A 23,709-nucleotide genomic window follows, 5' to 3' on the forward strand; every position below is an offset into this window, starting at 1 on the left:
TCAATATGACTAGGAAGTTTAAATTATTAGAATACCAAAGGACAGAGTATGTTTTCCTGGAAAGATGAACTACTGTTTCCATAACACTGGAGATGGTTCTTACTTTTGGAAATTACGCTTGCAATGTTAATGACTCTGGAAAAAGATGTAAGCTAAATCTTTGCTTTCTAAATTAATTGTGGATTAGAATTTCACATAGGTTGAAGGTTTCAGGGTTAATACAGTTAGAAGATAATATTAAAATTTGCCACAAAAAAAATTCATTGCTGCCTTTTTGGTTGGATGAAAATTTATTGCACTAGGAATGACATATGTTCGGCCAAAAGGACTATACTATTATTGTTTTCAGAGCCCAGCGGATTCACAATGTGTAAAGTTAGGAGTACGATGAAGTATCTATCTGGTAAGTGGTTATGAGAGGCAAGGCTATTGTTTAAATTTCTACTTTGATATTCGGACATTGCATCCTATTTCACAGAGACATTGTAGAATAAAGTATCGTAAAAAGAACAAGAAAAGTCATTTTCTTTCCTTTAGCAATTTAAAGATAAGATTTCATAGTTTTGTTTCCTTTTTTTACTTATACAGTTTTATACTCTAGCCAATTTGTGAATACATATTACTACATGTTTGTTGTGTTTTTTATATCTAATGATAACACTGTCAAAAAGTTTGTTATTCAATGAACTATACCTTTCTAATGAGATGTTTTCCTTCTGTTCTTCAAATATATTGCTTATAAGCACAAAGCAAAAGACCAACTCATGAAACAAAGTACTTACAATGATGGATACTGAAAATTTTTGGCGAATCAAAACAGAAATAGGAGTATTGTATATATGGGAATACAAACCCTTCCAAGTCTAAGTTTGTTGCTACTTCTCAGAAGCCCAGTGTCCTATAGCTGTTCAATCTCTTTTTCACTCTTCTAAAATTTAATCAGTATGTATCTTATTTCCTTAAAGTGTCATAGCATAGTAGTTAAGAATGTAGGTCAGTTAGGTACTATATGCACATACACACACTATAGTATATATACTATACACACACACACACACACATGAATTACAGGGATTAAGTGCTGGATACTTGGCAAATATTCAACAAATGTAGATTATATTAAGCTGTTGGTCTTAACTAGATAGCAGGTAATTGTGGGAAGGATTCTTTATGCTAACACATGAGAGGAAATTTACTACTCCTAAAGAAAGTCCTGAGTTTGGTTTCTTCCCAACAGATAATAATTATAAGCGGTTATAGCATATTATGATCAAATGTTATATTACATATATTCTCTCATTTGATCTTAGTTAAAGCATATGGATTACCTTGGCATTGCAGATAAAATCGCAGGTTGAGAAGAAGCATTTCAATACCTGGTTATTTATCTAATTTTTCCCCTAGTATCAGAAGAAGTAAAGTAAGTTTCAAAGAAGAATGGACCTCACAGAATAGTTACAGGTGAAAAAAAAAGATTGCATACCATATGAAGGACCACTTGTGAGCCAAATGAAATTCACAGAAGATGGCCTCATAAGAGATAAGACACATATCAAGAATAAATTAAATGATGTAAACTTTAAGAATGGGGCAATGAATGCTGAATATGAAACAAATGTGGAAAATAATTGAGAACAGATGGGTTACTTTGCTAGAATACCTTTATCAGGAAACTGTGCCTCATGCAGAAATCCAATGGCTGCTAGAGATAGCTTAAACAATTCAATGTTAAAATTTAGTTGATTAATATATTGGCAAATTCTAAGTGTAAAGGTAAATGTGAGAGTTAGAGGGACTGGTCTAAATATTTTGCTATTGTATAAATTACTTCACTTGGGCAGTAGAAATATTCATTCAATAATTGGTGAGCACCTCAAATATGTTAATATGCTGGCTCTAAAAAGCATATAATGAGACATGTACATAGGTAGAATTTAAGTATGTTGAGAAACTTTGTAAGGGAGGCAAAATTTTCTCCAATTGCCCAGATTTACAATTAGAAAGGTATAGGAAAAGAAGGTTCAGGAAGCAAAAATAATCAGAATACTTTATTTTTTTCTTTCCCCCCCCAAATGTGAAATACTTCATGAATTTGCATGTCACCCTTGTGCTGGGCCATGCTAATCTTCTCTGTATCATTTCAATTTTAGTACATGTGCTGTCAAAGTAAGCATAAGAATAGTTTATTATTATCTAGCTGAGGGACAATGTGTACAAGGGAAGAAAGACTTATCACATTAGTTAAGGATAAAAGTGAATTTTTAAAAGTGGCAGTATGCGATACAAAGAAAAGACAATGGAGTGGAAAGTCACTCAAAGTGGTGGCAGGAGAAATGAAGAGGAAAGAATTTTAGTGCAGGAGGAGAAAATACACATATTATTAGGTCAAGCTGTCTTTTACTTTATAAAAGGGCTACAAAGAGCTCCTAAAGGCATAAAGTCCAAGGAAATGGCTCTTTTCATTTTCCCTTCACAATGGGAACTGTGTACTGTATGTGAATAGTTGAGTGAGTGTGAAACCCTAAATTCAGAAAATCAAATCTTTGCACTAGGGAATTTGCAGATTTAAGACAAAATTGGAAAGGAAAAATCAGAGGAAGTTTGGTGATAGAGATCAAGTAAAAAAATGAGCCAGAAGAAGACTAGTTTATAAGGAACTTTGCCATCAAATGTAGATTGTTATGTCATGGTATTGACCTTGATGTTCAGTGATGGTCCCTCCTTATATTGTATTCTTTGATTTTTCCAGGGATTTCCAAAGAGCAAAGGTAAGTTGTTCAAAGAGAAAATGTAGGTAATTGTATAAAATCAGATTAGGTACTATGAAATGTTTTGTGTGCCAGAAGAATTGATTTGGAGAACTTTCTCTTTTTCCTCAAAAAAGGTTCTTGGTATATATTTTCTGTTTTTCAAATAATAAAAAAGTGAAATCTTTAAAACTAATAATATTTCATATAAAAGGAAGTCATTAAGAACAATTAAAATTTTTCATCCCACAGTGAAAATCTACCTTAATGCTAACTGCAGATCTTTTTTTTTTTTTTATTCACCATAATGCTAGGGCTACTCAGAGGGTAGATATTTTTATTTGTTAAGAAAAAAATTATAGGATAGAGCCTAAAATTTTCAAAATGTGACAAATGTCTTGAAAATATATGTAAGGTTGTAGCAAATAGCGTTAATGTAAAGCCTATCTGAACAGATAAAGTAACATTCACAAGGCATTTTTTTCCCTAGTTATTGATACTGAGAACATAAATCAGAGAGAATACATATGCTAGATGAATTGCTTACTTTTATAGACTTTTGCAAAGCAGATGGAGAAATTACCTAAAGGTATGCTTTAAAATACAAAAGATTAAGTTCTAAAAGGAATTAATTTGGTTGTGAATAAAATTCTAATCCATATTAAAATAAGGGTAACTTATTTAGCTTCAGAAACAACTGAAGTGATTAAATGATTATCTGAGGAGATAAAATTCAAAACCAAGAAAAATAACTGCTAATAAAGTCAGACTCAGGACACATGAATAATAGTTAACGGACCTGGAATTTACATTTAATATATTCAAGACAATAAACCAAAATTTGGAAATTTTAGCAAAGGATTGAAAAGCATTTTAAAAAGCTAATAAAAACCCCAGAATGAAAAATATTAAGTAACTGAAGATCTCATAAAATGGATATCATAGCATATTAGAGATAGTTGAAAGGGGAATTAGAGTATAGAAAGAGAGACCAGAAGAAAATATTTAGACTGAAGCACAATAGAAAAAAGGGTGGAAAAATATCAAAAAGAAAAAAATACTAAGGGGATATTTAGAACATTCTTACAAACATGAAAGTTGCAGAATTAAATGAGAGAAAAAGTGGGGCTAGTGCAATATTTGAAGAGGTAATGAATGAAGATTTTTCAAAACTAATAAAACAAAAACTCCACAAAACTTAAGAAGAATTTGGACTCTGCATCTACAATAAAAAAATAAATTACATTAGGCACAGCATACTAAAATATCAGAAAATATAAAACCTTAAAGGCAGATGTAGGAAAAGATAGACTCCAGAGAAACAACAATAAGCCCCAAGAGCAGACTTCCAACAGAAAAAATAAAAGCCATAATAACAGAATATCTTCAATGTACTGAAATAAAGTTACTGCCAACCTAGAATTCCATTCACAATTAAATATTATTCAAACAGGTGAAATAAAAGCATTTCTACATAATCAAAATTAATAGAATTTCTTTAGCAGTACACTCACACTAAAGGAAACACTTAAGAGTATTCTTCCAGCAGAAGGAAGATGGATGAAAAGATAGAGTAATGCGAAAATAGTGAAAACAGAGTAACAGAAAAGGCAGATGGCACAGGTAAATATGAATAAAAGCTGGTTATATAATAGCATCTTGTGGTACTTCAAATATATATTGAATTAAAATGAATAGTAAATGGAGGTGAGTAAATAGGATAATGTAAAGTTTAATGTAAAATGATAAAACAACTAATTTACCTTAGTGGAGGATGGATATTGTAACCTCTGCAGTGCTGTCAACACAACTTTCTTTAATGAAAATCTACATACCTATGCATGGCTAGTGGCTATTATTTAACAAGGCAATTTTAGAGTAAACACACACACAAAAGTAAAATAACTACTAAGCTAATAGAAAGTATATTAAAAATAAAATATGACAAAATTATATATAATATACTTGAATATACATTTTTTAATGTTTGTTTTTGAGAGAAAGAGAACATGCACGCACAAGTGGGGGAGGGGCAGAGAGAGGGAGACAATCCAAAGCAGGCTCCAGGCTCTGAGCTTTCAGCACAGAGCCCCATGTGGGGCTTGAACTCAAACCATGAAGTCATGTCCTGAGCTGAAGTTGGAAGCTCAGCAGAGCCACGCAGGCACCCTATGAATATACATTTTTCTAAAAACATACAAATGGCCAACAGACACATGGAAAGATGCTCAGAATCATTAATCATCAGGGAAATGCAAATCAAAACCACAATAAGATATCACTTTACACCTGTTAGAATGGCTATTATCAAAAAGACAAGAAATATTAAGAGTTAGAAAGGCTGTGGAGAAAAAGGACCCTTATGCATTGTTGGTGGGAATATAAATTGGTGTAGCTACCTTGAAATACAATATGGAGATTCCTCAAAATATTAAAAATAGAATTACCACATGAGCCAGTCATTCCATTAATGAGTGTTTACCCAAAGAAAACAAAAACACGAATTTGAAAAGATATATGTACCCCTATGTTTATTGCGGCATTATTTACAGTAGTCAAGAAACAAGCAACCCAGGTGTTCAGGGTTATATAAATGGATAAAGAGGAAGTGGTATATATATATATGTGTATACACACACACACACACACACAATTGAATATCACTCAGCCTTAAAAAGGAATGAGATCTTGCCATTTACTACAGCATGGATGGATGTAGAGGGTATATGAATGCTAAGGAAATTAGAGAAAGACAAATACCATATGATTTCACTCATGTGTAGAATTCAAGAAACAAAAGAAAGAGACAGAAAATCAGAGTCTAAAATAGAATAAACTGGTGGTTACCAGAGGGGAGATGGGTGGGGGATTGGTGAAATAGATAACGGAGATTAAGAGTACACTTATTAGGATGAACACTGAGTGATGCATATAATTGTTGGATCCTTATATTGTACACATGAAACTAAGTTAACACTATGTTAATTATACTTCAATAAATATTTTTCCATTAGAATTTTTTTTATAATTATATATAAAATAAAATCTAAGGCAAGAGATAAAGAAAGCTGGAAGAGGAGGAACATATAGAAAATATAGGATGGCATATATGAAACAAAGTATACCAGTGAATAAAGATAAATATTGTCAGTCTGGGTTTAAAAACTATATGTAAGCATAGATGAATACCATTAAACTTAACACGACAGAAAAATTTAAAAGCAAAAGCATAGAAATACATTGACTATGATAAAATTAACTGAAAAAAAGGTGATAGAGCTAAATTAACACCAGATGAGTAGACTTTAAGCCAAAAATGTTTCCAGAGATAAAAAGCTTTTCATAATGATAAAATGTTTACTCCACTAGAAGATATAGTGACTCTAAATTTGTATGCACCTAACAACATAGCTTCAAAATATACATAGCAAAACGTGACAGAACTAAAGAATAGACAAATTCACACAGTAGCTGATTTTAATAGATTTCTCTTATTAACTGATAGGACAGAAAAATGGCGAGATTTGGAATATTTAAACAAAAAGGACAGATCATTTAATCACTTCTAGTGATGGACCAGCTTAGTCGTCTTTCCCTCTCCTCCATGTCCCTGCATGGTGAATTTTAAGAGGACTTTATCATTTGTAATTTTGAGATAAAAATGGCCATTAGGCCATATTTATCAGCCCTGAGAATTGATAGTGGTGTTGCAGCTAAATTTTTATAATTGTTTGCTGTTTTTCAAAGTACTTTTTACAAAATTCCCTTATCAGTGATAGTTATCTTCCTTTTGTAGATTAGAACATGTTGATTTACACTAAATTACTACTCGTTCCACAAATAGCGTTTGTGGTAATATTAAGACCCATGTCTCTTGACTCCAAGTCTCCTGTTCTTTTTTAATATCAGAATTTCTATTTTATTTTAATTAATTTTATCTTTTGAGAAAGAGGGTGCAAGTGAGCAAGGGGCAGAGAATCCCATGAGGGGCAGAGAGAGAAAGTTAGAGAGGGAGGGAAGGAGAGAGAAACAGAGAGAGAGAAGCCCAAAGGGGAGCTCAAGCACCATGAGATCCTGACCTGAGATGCTTAACTAACTCTGCCACCTAGGTGCCCTCTTTTGTTCCTTCTATGAAGACGTTGCACAAGAAAGATGGCTTGAGAATTTCTAATTTTAGGAGCCCTCCATGTTCGATTAGCATCTGTTGCTTTTCACTGAGCTCCAGCCCCATGCCTTCTTTTGGAGGGCTGCAGTGTAACAGAATGAGATGTATGTGGAATGTGAAGACCAGAGTCTGGGAATTACCTGGTTGTTGTGGGGAAGACATACAAATCTCCCTGATTCTCGGTTTCCTCACCTTTAAAGTGGGGTGATATTGCCTACTTGCATAGCATTATTAAGAATCTTAAGGAGATGACATACGCATTTCTCCGTTAACACAGGTGATGACAAGTATAGCATGGAAATCAACATTTCTCTGGCTCCACTCTGACTTGCTCTGTGAGAATCCTGGCATCTTCAATTCTGCATGCCACCAGGGATGTCTGAGACTATTTAGCCCTTTTGAAAAATAGTAAGTACCAGAAAAAGGAAGTAATCTGGGAGTGATATAACATAAATAAGTAAATATTTAAGAAATGACTGTATATGAAAATTTGTGAATTCTAAAGCAATGTACTAAAAACTATTGAACTCCTCTTTAGTGTCTAGATACCAGAAAGATACAAAGATAAAGAACATCTGGGACCCACAAGCATATTATAATGTTCCATTTTCTGAAGGCTTTAAGTATGATACTAAGCTGAAAAAATTTTGAGGCGGTAATATCTGAAAGAGTGATAATCTATAGTTCAGTGTGTATGCTAAACTTAGTTTTATGCTTCAAACAGAGGGCTACACTAGGTTAATGCTTCTCAAACATTAATGTACCTATGAGCCATCTGGGAATCTCATTAAAATGCAGATTTTGATTCAGTAGGTCCGGGGAAGGAGCCGAGATTCTGCATTTCTGACCAATTCCTAGGTGATGTCAATGCTGCTGGTCTAAGGATCACACTCTAAAAAGAAATATTCTACATACTTCCTAAGGAAAATAATTTGTGCTGGTACAGGCTCTATTTATTCTGGTTAGGGTGCTTCATTACAAACAATTACCATCCTAACTCTGATAAAATTAAACACAAAAGGAATTTATTAAAAGGATATTAGATACTGCACTGATGGAGATGCTGGCAAACCATGTTTAAGAAGGTGGGCAAAATAAAAGGAGGCATGATCAAGATCATCTCAGGAATAGTCTACCTAGGACTATACTACTAGGACCAGCTCTGCTACACCCTCCCCACAACATTGTTGGATTCTTGGTTGCCATAAATTCATCTTTGGTCTTGAAACTTTGCCTTCACCTCCTAAACAGGTTCAAAGTCATAGGCTTAAGACACTGATTCACTACGCTAAGATAGAATCTTTCCCCTAACTACTAGAACCACCCCATCCCCCCCCCCCCCCCACACACACACACACAAGGTATGGTCCTGCCTTCCCCGCCTGTCTTGGATTTCCCCCAAATGTCTTTACACTCTTAAATTTTAGAGAGGTATAGGGATCAAGAGACCATGCAACCCAAATGTACCCTTTTGATAAAAATGTTATTTCCAGAGGTATTATGAAACTTACTAAGGTTTTCATATAAAGTTAGGAGAAGGGGAGAGATAAGACTAGAATTTTCCAATTATTTCCAATTTCCACCTTGTCCCATCTCCTGAATCCCTTGAGGACATTTTCTTTATTGACTTAATTCATGCCTCTTATAAATGTTTAAGAGAAAAGATGAACAGATGTTAGATTTCCAAAGCCAAAGCATTTTATGGTTTGTGTTGTGGAAACTATTGTATAAACAGTTTGTGTTACTCAAAAGATTGATAAGCTGTGACCAAAGAATAGTGAAACCGGACTTATTTAACTACACAGAAACTAGCAATCTATTTTATAGGGATGCTGCAAGAGAGACAAATAGGTAAAGGGAAAGATATCTCCATATTACATTGATTAGTAAAATGCTTTAAATGAATTCACTTTTAACAGGGTAGAGATGAAATTTTTGAGTTAAAAACTTAACACTTAAATCAGGGGGAAAATATTTTATGGTGTCTCTTTAAGAACTAAGGAATTTCTTTTTAAAGGTACATAAACACACACTCACACACAACTATTTCCTTCATGGCTGAGCCTTACAAATTCCAAGTTATTTTTGGTGCCAGATTTTAACCCAGAGGAAGTTTTATGGCTGAGTTAAAACCCCCTGAAAGCAAAGGTTACAATGGAAATGCTGACAGAATCCGTGCCATGGCAACATTTGTGAGTGTAGTTTTATTAAAACAATAAACAACTTTTGTTCAAGTGCAAGTGAATGTAACAACAACAGAAAAAGGGCCTCTTCCTGCGTCTAATGCTTAATCTCTCTCTGTTATTTCCTTGCTGGGGCTCTGATCCTAAGCTAGCTGGGTCTCACAAGCTATTACAGGTCTGAAATCTACTCTTGCACCTCAGATCCTTATAAAAAAGGCCAATAAAACACCAGGAGAGGGAGCTCACCTCTGCCCTTCTTAAAGTGGATCCTGAGTGTGTACTCAAACAGGGCATTGGGTATATTTATAACTGGCACTAGAATTAGCTTTTTAATTTCCTAATTGACTTTGTATGTACGTCTGTGATAGATTATCTAACAAATTATATGTGTTTCCTCCTTTATTGCCAAGTAACACATCAAGGTCTAAATAATACCTCATGTGGTACACACTGTTTGCTCAGGGATAGAAGAAAACCGGGAGACCAGAAGGCTCACCTCCTTTCACAATGCAGTCAGCAGATCAGGCAGAGCTATTAATGGCTTTTCACATTTGAAGTTTACCAAGAGACTTTCAGTGACCCTAGGAGGTATCTTGTCTTATTCATGACAAGAATAAGAGTGCTCTATCCCCTTGCCCTCCTGCTCCCCAAACTATTATTTTGCAGAGCGTTTGCAAATGACATAAATCTAGCAGGAGTATAAGGACCATCCAAGAAATCCTTTTCAAAGAATGAACACAGGAATATCGATGAAGCCAAACTAAAATGTGGAAGAAATCAGATCAAATATGATGAATTCCCCCAAAAAGACATTAAAAAGAACTTGTGCATTTACAGAAAGGTACAGAATATAATAAAAAGGAATGAGATGTTTGAAAAGTGATGGGAGGCTAGAGGCAAGAGGGCAGGGGATTGGTGAGAAATTTTCCATTGCTCAGAGAACAGCCTAAACTTACCAGAACAAACGAGCCCAAATTTGCTCTAATTAAATTATATTGCGAGGCTCTGTGTTTACATCTTTTACCTACCGAGTCCTATCCTTTTAGAACATTCTCAAGCCTTACTGAAGATTAGAATCACGTGGGGGTGGTTAAAAATCACAATGTCATGCACAATTAAATGAGATTCTGGGGCTGGGGATGAAATGTACATAACTATTTTTTAAAGCTCCCACGTGATTCGAGGGTACAGCCTAAAACTTTAGACCACTGTAGAGGGACCCAGCAACCCTAGAAACACTGACCTTTCAACTGAGAAAAATAAACCCAAAAAACTACAGATGTTTGTGGCAGGACATTTCCTCTAGGCAATTCGCTGGGCCCCTCTGACTTTCAGCAGCATTCACAGTTTGGTTCTCTGGCTCCAAGCCCAATTGGTAGAATGTCTATAGCAGATGTTTGAACAACATTAACAAATGGAAGCTTCCAAACCTTTTCTTGTTTAACAAGTAACAGCAGGAACTTATTTAAATACAGATCAGGAGTGATCATTTAATCCCCTTACAATTGCCTTTTCTTCTTCTCTTCTATAAGCTAGCTGACCTTTGGATGCACAAAGCAACCTTGTAGATGGCTGCAAGTTGCCTTCTGGAGTAACTGAGCAGTCATTTGAGCTGCTAAGCGCTCCATCGCATTTAGTTATTAAGACTAAAATTATGGAGGTTGTTGATTATTCCAGCCATCTGAAAGACTGTTCTGAATTCAATCAATTCTTTTTTTTTTTTTTTTCATCAGCTGTTCTCAAGCCAAAATGCTGAAGAGAGTGGATAACACTTGGAATGTGGAAAGGCCAGAAGAAGCCCAACTGGGATTCAGTAAAGCTGTGGAAGCAGTCTTTTCCTCATGTTCTTTTAATGTTTTATGTTTTATCCACAATGTCATGATTATAAACTGTTACTTTGGGCAAAAAGTTGCTTCTCAGCATCCAATGAATTGCATATATGGATACAGGCTCTTTATGGATTTACTTACAGGAGACACCTTTGAGCCCCCTTGCTTCCTACTGCTCCTGTCTGCTATTAGCGTACATGCAGTAGAAGCATGTGCAATGGCCACTCTGAGCAGTGGTTTCCAGCTCTGACTGCACTCAGTGTGTAGGGTGCTTTAGTAGCTCTTGGAAGCATCTGAATCAGAACCAAGAGCTCTTGAGGAGTGTTGAATACTGTCCACCCACACCTGGTACACGATGCAACAATCAGCAAATGTTAGCATCTAGCAAGGAAGCTTCTCTACCCTCCAATTCACACACAGGGCTAATGAAGCAGGATGCATACTGCTTTTAGTTGTCATTCTTCTTGGAGACATCAAAATAAACAATTCCTGTCCTTCTCGCCCTCCAATTCCCTTGGGATCAATTTAATAGTCAATGGTTTTTGGGGAACGGAATTTTTTAAAAATTGAAAATCATGGCTTCCCTTTTGAACTACCTTAATTTCTGGAGCATAATTTAAGTAAGGTAATGGATGTGACAAGCCTTTATTTTTATGATTTATTGCTCACAAAGAATTTTTATATTAGTTGACCCTTGAACAATGAGAGGGGTAGGGGTGCTGTCCCCAAGTGGTCAAAAGTTTAACTTTTAACTCCCTCAAAACTTAGCTATTAATAGCCTTCTGTTGACTGGAAGCCTTACCAATAGCAAACAAGTTAACATTTTTTCCCCTACTATAACTATTTCTCACAACTTCCTTTGTGAAGTTTTTGGAGTGGATATTGCTAGCCCTTCTAGATAGATAGGGAAACAGACTTATTAAGAGACTTGCATCAGCAGTCAAATGCACTTTTAAGTGCATTTTGCCAATTTTATGGAATTTTTTCTTTTAGTTCACATACGTTAGTTTCAGGTGTGCAACAGACTCGACAATTCTATACGTTACTAGATGTTCACCATAAGTGTGGTTACCAGTTATTACAGTATTATTGACTATATTGCCTATGCTGTACATTTTTCATTTCCATGACTTATTTTGCAACTGGAAGTTTGTATCTCTTAATCTCCTATTTCATGCATCCCTCCACCTCCCTCCTAAAAACCAGTAGTTTGTTCTCTATATGTGTTTATCAAGTTTATTTTTGAGAAAGTGTACACTCACAAGTCGGGGAGGGGCAGAGAGAGAGGGACACACAGAATCTGAAACAGGCTTCAAGCTCTGAGCTGTCAGCACAGAGTTCGACGAGGGGCTTGAGCCCATAGGCCAGGAGATCATGACTTAAGCTGAAGTCAGACACTTAACTGACTGAGCCACCCAGGTGCATCTGTTCTCTGTATTTATGAATTGGGTTTTTTGATTCCACATATAAGTGAAATTATATGGTATTTGTCTCTGACTCAGCATAATAACCCTCTAAGTCCATCCATGTTGTCACAAGTGGTAAGATCATATTCTTTTTCATGGCTAAATAGGATTTTGTTTTGTTTTTCATAATGGGAAGGGTTCAGCCAATAGAAAGATCACAACACACTATTTTGAGCAAAAGAAATTCAGGTAAAATGTGAGTTTATGGCCTTTGAACTTTTTATAAAGTAATTTTTAAGTTGAGGTGATACACCACGTTCAGAAGCCTGATTGTAGCCCCCTTAGCTAGTGGAATGGTCTGCCCATTTGTGTTCTACTATTCCAGTGTCCCCAAGTCAGCCTTAGTCTCCAAAGGTGTTCTAGTTGTAGACTTACTGCTTCTTTACAACAAACCACTTATTACTTTAGATAAACTTTCAACCAGAAAAATCCAATTCACAGAGGGGTCCTAAGCGGCTTCACTCTCTTAGGCAAAGAGAAAGCCAAAGTGGCAACAAGAAAGAGTGTTACATGGACCTGTGAGTAGGCAGTGGGTTTCCCCCAAAGCATGTAGTCTAGTAGATCATGGTGGAAAGCTACAAGGAATCAGTGCTAACAGTAGTGGAGAAGACAGGTTCGGGGGGCAGGGGTGGGGGTTCTTGCTTGTCTCCAGCCTCTCAGTATGTATATATGCAAGAGCTTATCCAGGAACCAGGTATCATGTGTTCACCATAAGAGATGCAAGCACTGTGTGTCTTAGAAGGAAGAGAGTCCATTGAAAAGGAATTCTAAAAAAAAAAAAAAACTGGGGTAAGTGGGGTATGGATAGCAGTGGGGATATGAACAGCAGTGGGTGCCTGGTGTCCCATGTCATATGGAAAATGCAATTTCCATAACTAGAAGTAACTGGGTAATCTCAAAGGTCAAGACTGCCCAGGACTCCTCAAGCTCTACTTGTAACCGTCTACTTTAACTTATTTTGAACATATCTATTTTAAAACATCAAATTAATTTTTCCTCAGAGTTCCAGAAAAGGGGTAAATCACATTTTCATATTATCTGGGAAATTGTGTACAATGTGTTGCTATAAGTGACATGCTAGGAATTCATAAATATAATATTTTTGGTAAGTATAATAAAAATTGAGGATAAACATACCTTATGAGAAATAGTATTTTTGGTTATAATATTTCTTTTTATTCTTTCATAGCAACTTCCTATTTAAATGAGAGATGACTGAATTTTAGAACCAGGAGGGGCATAATAATTTATTTAGCCGAAACTCCTATTTGTCAGAGAGCAAATTAAGGATCAGAGAAGTTACATGATTTGCCCAAAGTCACACATCTAGTTAAAGGCAAACCTAGGACTAAAACCAAGGAAATACAATGAATTCTTATTCTTTCCTGAGTCTTTCCAAATAAGCATGTTGAGTGGAAATCATTCATAAAGCAGGCAAAAAAGATGGAAAAGGATGTGTGATGTAAAGCGTTATGTCAGAATGCCACACTCAAAATCAGCAATGACTACCTCTGACTGACCTTAGTCTTTTCCAAATTTTTCTTTGAACATCTTTTATAATCCACCTGCCATCTCTCATTTTTTTGTGCATCTTAATTATCAATTTATGGAGTACCAATAATTTAATCACTCATTCATTCCCATTATAATTAAAACAGAAAACAGATTTAAGGATTCAATTTACTTGTGCTTCCATTATTCTGTAAATCTTCAAGAAAACAGGGAGTAAATTTTGTTCACTGCTGTACTCCTGGGGCTTGGCACACACCAAGTATTCAATAAATATTGGTATACTTTGCAAGCCTGTAACTATCTGCTTGAAAGCCAGGAAATAGTTGGTCACACATTTCAAATATCTGACCACATAAAATGTCATTCAGGTATAGGATCAACATGCTTTTAAGAACCTCCCTAAAGAGGCTAGCAAAAACAATTTCCTTCTATATTTGTGTTAGCATTTTGAGAGCAATTTTTGTAGTGGTGAGAAAAATGTTCACTCGTAGGCATTGTTTCACCTAGAATGGAGTTGTGTTTTTTCAATTATTGAGTAAACACTCATTGTTTATGTTTTCCAAAGTGACTTTGCATGCAACTTATGATTTTTATAAAATTCCAATGAAAAACATGATACTCGTATTTTATCATCACATTTAGTTGATGTAGGTGGGAGGCATAGTGATTTGGGCCATGTCTTATCAAAGAGAATTCTAAAAAAAATTCCAAAGTCATTGAGAATATGGACACAGACCTTCTTATTCTGAATACCACATACTTCTCCAAACTCCATCCTTCCTTCCAGATAGAAACTATGGCTTTGGTAAATTACTAATAATAATTTCCCCTCTTTTAAATGTATTGGAGAATATGGTCTTCCTTCTGTGCCTCCAGGGTACTGTAGAGGTACTTAATGGAAAATGGCTTCATGGGAGTTTTCTCCTTACCTTGGAAGTATCTTCCTTTAATATGAAATTTAGTGGCCTTTGTTATATGACTAGATGTCATGTCTATTCATCAAAAATTTCATAATCATAAAAATCTCAGATAACAAGCCAAACATTGGTCTCGGAGAAAATTACAACCAAATGCTGAGATGACAATAAAATTTGAATATATCCTTTGAATTTACAGTAGTAATAAGATTTTTCAAGTCAAATAATTATTGAGTACTGCCCATGATAAAAGTAGACCTTGTATTTATAAACATAAGGCATATTCCTTGCCTTTAGGAAATATGCAGTTTCACGGAAAAGACTGATCTAAGTAATCAACCGTGCAATGCAAATCTTGTTAAACAACTGGTATAACCAAATTGCTATGGGGTACAGAGGAGGAATTTTATAGGCGACATATAATTTGCTTTTAAAAGAGATTTAGATTTTGTCAAGCAATAACCATCATTCCAGGTGAAGGAGATGGTGGGACAATAATGTAAATATGAAAACATGGTAAGACACTGTGTTGGTGCTGCTATTGTGCAACCTAGGGTGTATACAGTAGCTTCTATTTGAAAAAGTTCCTAAGCTTAATTTGAGAATTGTTGCAGGTTGGGCTGTAGAAGAAGCAGAATCTAAGATGGAGATTAACATGTAGGAGGTTTCTTAGAGTATGCTCTTGGGATCCATACCTTAAAAGAGAAGGACGCAGGACTGGGGTAAGGAGGTGAGCTGTGAGATGGTCTCAATGGAGGCCTTTGCTAACACTAAGGGGAGCTCTGAAACTGGCATGATCCTTCAGAGTTGTCTAAGGTGGGGTAAAGTGTTCAGCCATTGGATGTGGGCTTCCCTGGGAAGGGGGCATAACCTTGAACAAGGTGGATTGACAGTGTTAGGTCATCTACCAGAAGCATTCCCAGTGAGGATAGTGCATTATTCTGGGCAGGCCTTCTAGGGGTAAAGTGTTCTTTAGCTAAAATACTAGGATAGTCAAATGTTCTTTTATTTAGTTTGCATCATGTTAGTGTCTCATAGTCCCTGGATTTTGCTGGATTTCTGCTTAAAGAAGACTTGCATTAAAATTTTTTCCTCACAAATACAGGTCAAATGGTATTTTCCGAGAATTGATATTTACAATTCCCGGAAACCATGTTTTGCTCTAAATTTTATGATAAAAAATTTCTGAGCAATATTTTTAATTTCTACAATTAGTTTAGTATATCAAATACAAATATTTGAACTGATAATTTAAGAATATTTTAGGACCCACAGCTGTCTTTCTGAAGAAAGGGTGAGCATGCATGTTACTATATGTGTCATGACAATATTGTCACCTTCCACATAGAGAGCATCTCACTTGACAGGATGAGTCATGAAATACTCAGGGTGCTATTGGTCTTCTCATTTGATAGGTGATGAAATTAAGTTTCAGAGAACTGATATGATTCATACAAAGTCATAGAGAAATGGCAAAAACAGTACAAAGTCTCAGTTTTCTGCCTTGAAGTAACAGTAATGTTGTTTCCTCTTCACTGCAACACATTCTCTAAAAGTAGAAGATTGTCCCCCACAGGCATGAACTTCACATATGAGTTTTGAGCATTGCTTTATTCCACTATGAGAACGATGGTAGGCTATTTTCCTTTCCCCAAATCTTCTGTCTCCTGAAATTAAGGTGCAGTACTATTTATCCATCCATTAATTCCATTAAATAATTATTTTCTGAGTATTTATGGAGTGACAAGTACCATGCTAGGCAGGCCCTGGTTTATAAACAGACAAGATATAGCCCCTTCTCTCAAGATGACTAGTCCTGGCCTAACACCTGCTTGGAGGAGTTTTTGGACATAGGGAGGGTCTTCTTTCCATTGAACTAGAAGGGCTCTGTTATATACTTTCACTTAAGAATTGTGGTGGCTTATAGGACACAAACTGTCAAAGAATGCACAGAGAACACAGATGTGGACTCTCATCTTGCCAACTCTCATGAGAAGTGTAGGTAAAAGACAAAAGAAAATAAGGATTCCTACAATGTTCTGATTTTTTTTTCTGAAAAATTCCCAAATAGCTAGCTACATATATGTTGTAATTCAAAGGGTGAATGTCTTCCACATTATTACCTTGAGAACACCTCTGCTCTAATATCTCAATTTATAATTTGGGGGACATTCTTATTTTTAGCGCCTCAATAATAACAGAGTAATAATTTTATAATGATCACATAACCAAAATATAGGAAGGCTTTGAAGAGTGCTAAAAAATTATAGATTAACTGAAGTACTATCACTAAGTTGTTTACAAGTGAATTCTAAAAATAAAGTGAATACATTCTTAATGTCTGTTTTGTAATTTAAAAGTTGCCAAAAATGTGTCAATTAGAGCCACCTGTGCCAACTGTCATAGCTAAAGCTGGAAAAGGCCATTGACTTTGACTAATGTAATGATTATGAGGGAGAAAGACCAGTTTAAAGTTGACTGAAATGGTTTACTTCATAGTGATGGACCTATACACTGAAATATGTTCATTTTCCTATTTGTTGGTGGCTTATATGTCAATAATCAGATGGACTCTTTTGCTCAAAGGCTATTAAAAGGGTTTTATAATGATCCCATTCCAATCCATTAAATGATCCCATTCCAATCCAACGCTTTTATATTTGGCAGAACAGGCTTTGGACTGCTAATAAAATATCAACATATGGGATCATACAGTTTTTTTTAAAATATCAAATATATTATTCATTATAGAGAAGTGGGAATGTAAGTCATCTTGTTTACTGCTTTAACTTTTATTTCCATTTAAAATACTTAGCTGATTTCTAGAAGTCTCAGCTTTTTGAGATAAATAGTAAAAAACATAAAGAAGATGGATATAAATGTTTTTCAGATACAACTTGATCATCAAAATGAACCTTTAGGAGGACAGAAGGGATATATCATTGCATATCCTAAGGATAATCTTTTAATTAAATAGTATGGTGAATTCTTGTTTCAGAAATAATCAGATCCAAAGTTACACAAGCTAATAAGTACTTTTTTTATTGTTAAATCTCTAGAAGTAGGTAGCACTGACCAAGTCATGGTTTATCACTCATGCGCACAATTTCCCTTATGGTGACAACAGTTCTATTCGGAGTTAAATTGATTTTTGTTGTTATTGGAATAACTCAAGCCTCAGACTAGTAAATTACATTGATGTGATTCTTTTAGTACATGAATTTGCACTGTTGGAGGAAAAAATTAGATATACTGAAAAAAAGTATTGTCAGTTATTTAAAACTCCCAGCTCTTGAGATTAGATTTTATAGTAAAAAAATGTGGAATTTGTCTATAGACCATTTATATTTTAAAAATTCAGGAAAAAGTGAGAAAGAGTACTTTTCTTGTTTTGAAAAAAAAAATTGGAAGTTACTACTATTGGACTCTCTTATGGAGAAATTAGGTCATTTTTGGCCCATTTGGGCATATTAAGAGAATAACCTGTTCTAGTTTTTTTTTTTCTGTAACAGGCTAGATTTTCTCGAGTCTATACACTATAAACATGAAGCATAATTCTATCTGTAACACTAACCTCCAATATACACTAAGAGGCCAGAATGTTGACAAAATCTTTAAAGTTGTTTAATTACCAACTTTTAAAAGTGTTACCATACTTTTGAACGCTATCATTTGCCCCCCCCACCCCCCACCAAATAGCACAAACTAATTATGTGATTAATAATGAAGTATAAACAAACAACATATTTTCAGGGGTAAGGAGATACTTTGGGCTTTAAGTAACAGATTAAATAAATATCTGCACTTCCCCTGTTTTATTGGTCCCATGTTCCTGACAACTATTTGTGAATTTAATAGAACAAGGTCACTGTAGATAAGGGTGCTGGTTAGAAGATAGCTGTGCAATTATCTATCTAGTAACCAGTTCATAATTCTAGATAGAATACAGATATGGAATCAGGATGTTAGGAGGTATCCAGACTATTGGTTGTATGATCTTTTGTATCTTATAGTCTCTATCTTCTGGGCTGGAATAGTAGGTCAAAGAAACCAAATAGGTTTTCACAGAAAGATGCTAATAATTACTTTTATGTAAAAAAATATATATTATTGAGTTTATGTATGATGGGGTAGGTAGGAAAGAGGGATGAAAAGTTATCACCCCTGAATCAAGAATGGAATAGGGAGGGGTTTTTTTGATGCTATTTAACAATAATTTAATGAAGTCATATTCGTATAATTTGTTTAACCTACCCATCACTATTCCAATGCTTGACTCCTAGGTGCTCAATATACATTTAAAATGAGGCAATCACAAAGAATAAAGAAAGGAAAGAAGGGAAAGAAAAATAAAACAAAAGAAGAGAAATTTAAAAATATACATTCTGAAGAGGCTGAAACCCTGGATTCTCTGAATGTTTGTTCTTTGTGATCTAATTTCCCTGAATCTCCATTTCCTCAGCTGACAAATAAGGATGATAAGGTAATCTACATCATAAGGCAGTTGTCTGGAATAATAAGGTAATATGCAGAAAAGCTCTCTTTTGAGAACTTTTGGTGTTATCAGAGTAATGACAGTTGGAAAAATCTTGGTAGACGATTTCTTTCATAATGTGCGTGAAAGAGCTGTTTTAGCAGATAGGGGATGGGTGAAATACATAAAGGGGATTAAGATTATACTTATCTCAATGAGCACTGAGAAATGTATATAATTATTGAATCATGTATTGTATTATACACCTCAAACACTATATGTTAATTATACTTCAATAAAAAAAAATAAACCAGTAGTTTAGTAAAAGCAAAAGCACCACTTTAATGTAGGTATTATGACAGACCATATCAATTAGGAGTCTAATTCTTTTAGGAAAAGATGTACTCTGTATATAATTTTATCCACTTAGGCAAAACTAGGTAGACAAATAAGCTTCTGCTACATATTGGAGACTATTTACTCAGTTTCCTGACCACATGGTTTAAACTAACTGTATTCAACTTCATTTTGATCTGTGCCAACCCCAAACATTCTGGGTGAATTTTTTTTTAACATTTACTTTTGAGAGAGAGAAAGAGACAGAGCATGAGCAGGGGAGGGGCAGAGAGAAAGGGAGACACAGAATCTGAAGCAGGCCCCAGGCTCCAAGCTGTCAACACAGAGCCCAATGTGGGGCTTCAAACTCATGAGCTGTGAGATCATGACCTGAGCCTAAGTTGGACGCTTAACCAAGTCACCTGGGTGCCCCTATTTTTTTTTTCCTATTCCAAAATCCAGCTAATTTACATAACAGGTTATTAACTTGAGATAACTACACACCATTTACACCTTTAGCAAGGTGTCAAGGAATCCCAAAGAGAATAAATATCCAACCATTTGAACTGGTGGGGAATTGGTAGCTAAACTCACTCACTCCCTCATTATATGGATGAGACAGCTAGTTGTAAAGAGGTTAAGTTATTTACACACATTCACACAGTTACTTGACAGATCTTGAAATAAAATCTAGATAGATGTATGGACTCTTAATTCATCTTTTCATGAAAACAATTAAATTCCCCAAAGGATAGAAACTTTGAAATCCTGTATTGGAAAAAATTAGATACTTAATAGATATTTGGAATAATAGTATCACATTTATCCTTTATTTGTTCCAAGATGAGTGATAAAGTCCATAAAACAAAACAACCCCCCCCCCCCCCCAAAAAAAATCCACCCACCCAACTGTTAACTGTGCTTCCCTGGAAAGAGATTACACACTGGCACATTGATTTTAGTTTGTATTATGAATTTTACTTCTCTCGCTATTTCCAAATTTATAACTAAATCTAAACATAAAAGGTCATCTCTGACACTTGAGAGGATAAGCATTAATGTAATTGGGTATTTGGTTGATGCTGACACACAGTATACTCTCAGACTGCACTTTATTTTGTACCTTTCAATGAGAAGACCAAGTGCTTAACTTTGGGATTTGAGGTCATGCCTTGTTCCTAATGTTAAAATATAGCTCTGTCTCCAACTCACAGATAAACCAGACAGCAGTATGTTAGAAATATACTGGCAAGCAGGTTGGATATTGGAAATAGCACGAAAAGAGTTGGCATTTGCTAGAAAAAGTGTATGCAAAGATCTTGCATCACTGTGTTGGCACCCACTGTTGGCTCAACAACTTGTCTTAGCATGGGTTCCGATAGGAGCAAACCAGTATCAGGGCCTTCTTTTTCTGAAAAGCTACTCCAGTCTGGAAAACATTAAAGAAGCAAGATAATTCTAAGGAAAAGAGGAAAGAGCAGAATAACAAGTCTGCACTGTGCCTGAGACCTGATCTTTATAAGATTATAAAACATCAAAGTCAAAACTGAATAAATGGAAAAATGTGGTACTTATTGGTCATAGAAATATTCTACAATATAAACTCTTCACACATATGATATTCAAATATTGTTCTTTTCTTGTACCGATGGATAAGTTATAGTGAAATAAAGATTTTTAGCAATAGGTAAAGTTAAGAAATAGATGCTGAATGATTTACAGGGACAACATCATTTGCACAAGGTTTTAATTAATTCCTGGAGTCCTGCTACTTGATGTTTTAAGATGCTTGGTGTGAACTTTCTGAAGAAACCAATTTTTCCCTGCAGTATAAGTTTAATGAAGGCAGAATGGTTTCAATTTCCCAATTAGAAGATTTGAGACTAATTTTTGATATTTAGTAATAAAAACTAGCTATTTATCATGTCTTTCAAAAAGCAGTACATGGTACTTCACATACATTATCTCACCTAATCTTCCCATAAGGAAAAAGGCAGGTATTATCATTATCTTTATAGGAGGAAACTCAATTTTGTAAAATTACACAACTGACAATTGGCAGAATCAAGATTCAAATCCAAGGTTCCACACTCTAAGTTCTAACTCTTCCTCTCCATTGTACTAATACCTCTTTTTTCATGTGATTTGGAAAATGTAGGGTCATCTAGTCACATAAAGTTATCAAAACCAACCTCCCACCTAGTAGGTGACTTCCTCCCATACTAGAGATAGGATGCCTTATAATCTCAGTCAGGTTATTCATGTCATAGTCCATTCCATTAAACAGCTTTAATTTTTAGAAAGTTTGTTCTCAAATGGAGTGAAATATACCTCTTGGTAATGCCTGTCTGTTTCTAGTTCTGCCCTCTGGACCTAATTTGGGTTAAGCTTACTTACTCTTCTCGTATTACCACACTTGAACTCCTTTAAGACAGTATTCCGTCCCTTACCCCTTTGGAGTCTTTTCTGGACTTTTAAAAAATAGGATATAAATCTTCATACCCTTCATCAATATTCTCCTTATACTGCTCAAGTTTACCAAATTCCCTATAAAATTGAGTATCTAAAATTCAGTCAGCTATTCAGATGTGTACTGACCAGTAAAGAATATGATGGATTTTTTTTTTTTTTTTTTGCCAAGAATTTGAAATTTAACCTTTCTTAATGTGGTCCAGGTTTACATGCTGGCTTTTATTGAACTTGGGTTCAATGAAACCATGAGTTATCTTTTTTCATATAAAAATTACAAAACAACTTTTCTAAATATTTATCATTTAAAATACTTCTTGAGATTCTATTATTTTAGTTGCCTGAGATAATTTTGAATTCTGATTTTACCAGTCCTCCCCTAACCTGCCAAACTAAGGAACTTCACATTTGCTCTATATTTGGTGAGCTGTCTTCAATGTCTTTATCCTGGACATGGATTAAAAAAAAAATGAACAGAAGTGAGACAAAGTGAGGGCATTCTGATACTGTAAGGAGAGAGTTGAGTAACACTGAGCCCTTCTTCATTTTCTAGTACTCTTGTTCTCTAGATTTCCTTGTGGAGAGAGTAAGAACTATGGAAATCATTGAAAGTTTATTCCTCTCAGTTTTCCGCAGTTACCATCACCAGCTTAAGTGTCAGTTTTCCTCCTAGACTACAAGACCTAGCCAAGGACTGACGTTGAGTTGACATTAAATATTTGTAGTTTTGTTCACTCTTATTTTCCCTTTGTATCCCACTGAAATAAGAGATGGTATATTAAAGAATAACAGACTTTCCCCTCTGTAATCCACGCCGATGTTCTTTATATTTTAAATAAAAATTTCCAAAATTAAACTCATCGTTTTCCTTTTGATTCCTTTCTTCTTGATCAGGCCTGTTCATAGGCCCACATCTCTGACACTTTCTAACACCATCATTTTAGACTCCTGTTTTTCATATCCAACCAGCAGATGCATTCCTCAATTTTATTTCTGTACATCCCCCACACTGAATCCTTATTCTTTATTATCAACACCTTTACTTTGCTCATTTCTTCCTTTCTTTTCTTCTGGATTATGGAAAAACTATTATTTGTACCTGATACTTCTACTTTACCCCTCACTGCATCCTCCTGAAGCACTATTCTGATCGATTCATGTTAAAAATCACAGTCCATAGTAATTACCCATTGATGTATTCCTTAGTCTAACACTCACCCCCAAGGTCCCCGTGACTTGAGGAGACTCTGCCTTTCCAGTCTCCTTTCCCATCATTCCCTCCATCTTCCCTTTGCTCTGATCACTATCTACCCTCTTCAGTGTTCTTTCAGCTCTGTATTTGGCTTTAGTCTTTTTTTTTTCTTCCCTTAACTTTTCACTTTCATAGAGAGTTCACACAGGGCATGATACTTGGTTTAAACACAGATTTTTACAAGTGAGATTTTATTCAATTTGTATTTATGATAGCTCAACACAGTATGGTATGGGGCCTGAAAGCATGGCCTTTAGAATCAGACCTAAAACTCGTCCTAATAGTGGCTCACCTCCATTTAGCTCTGCAATCTTGGACAAGTTGTTTAAACTTTTAGAAGTCGCAGTTTGCTCATTTGA

At 35.1% G+C, this 23,709-nt stretch overlaps 1 non-coding gene across 1 annotated transcript; it reads right to left on the reverse strand.

The window, feature by feature from the left end:
• Positions 1-2,068: 2,068 nt before the first annotated feature.
• Positions 2,069-2,174, reverse strand: LOC125156819 (U6 spliceosomal RNA). Its single transcript, XR_007148797.1, has one exon. It is a non-coding gene; the product is annotated as a U6 spliceosomal RNA (small nuclear RNA).
• Between the last annotated feature and the right edge of the window lie 21,535 nt (positions 2,175-23,709).

This window comes from Prionailurus viverrinus, chromosome F2 (genome assembly GCF_022837055.1).
Source record: "Prionailurus viverrinus isolate Anna chromosome F2, UM_Priviv_1.0, whole genome shotgun sequence".
Lineage (NCBI taxonomy): Eukaryota > Metazoa > Chordata > Mammalia > Carnivora > Felidae > Prionailurus > Prionailurus viverrinus.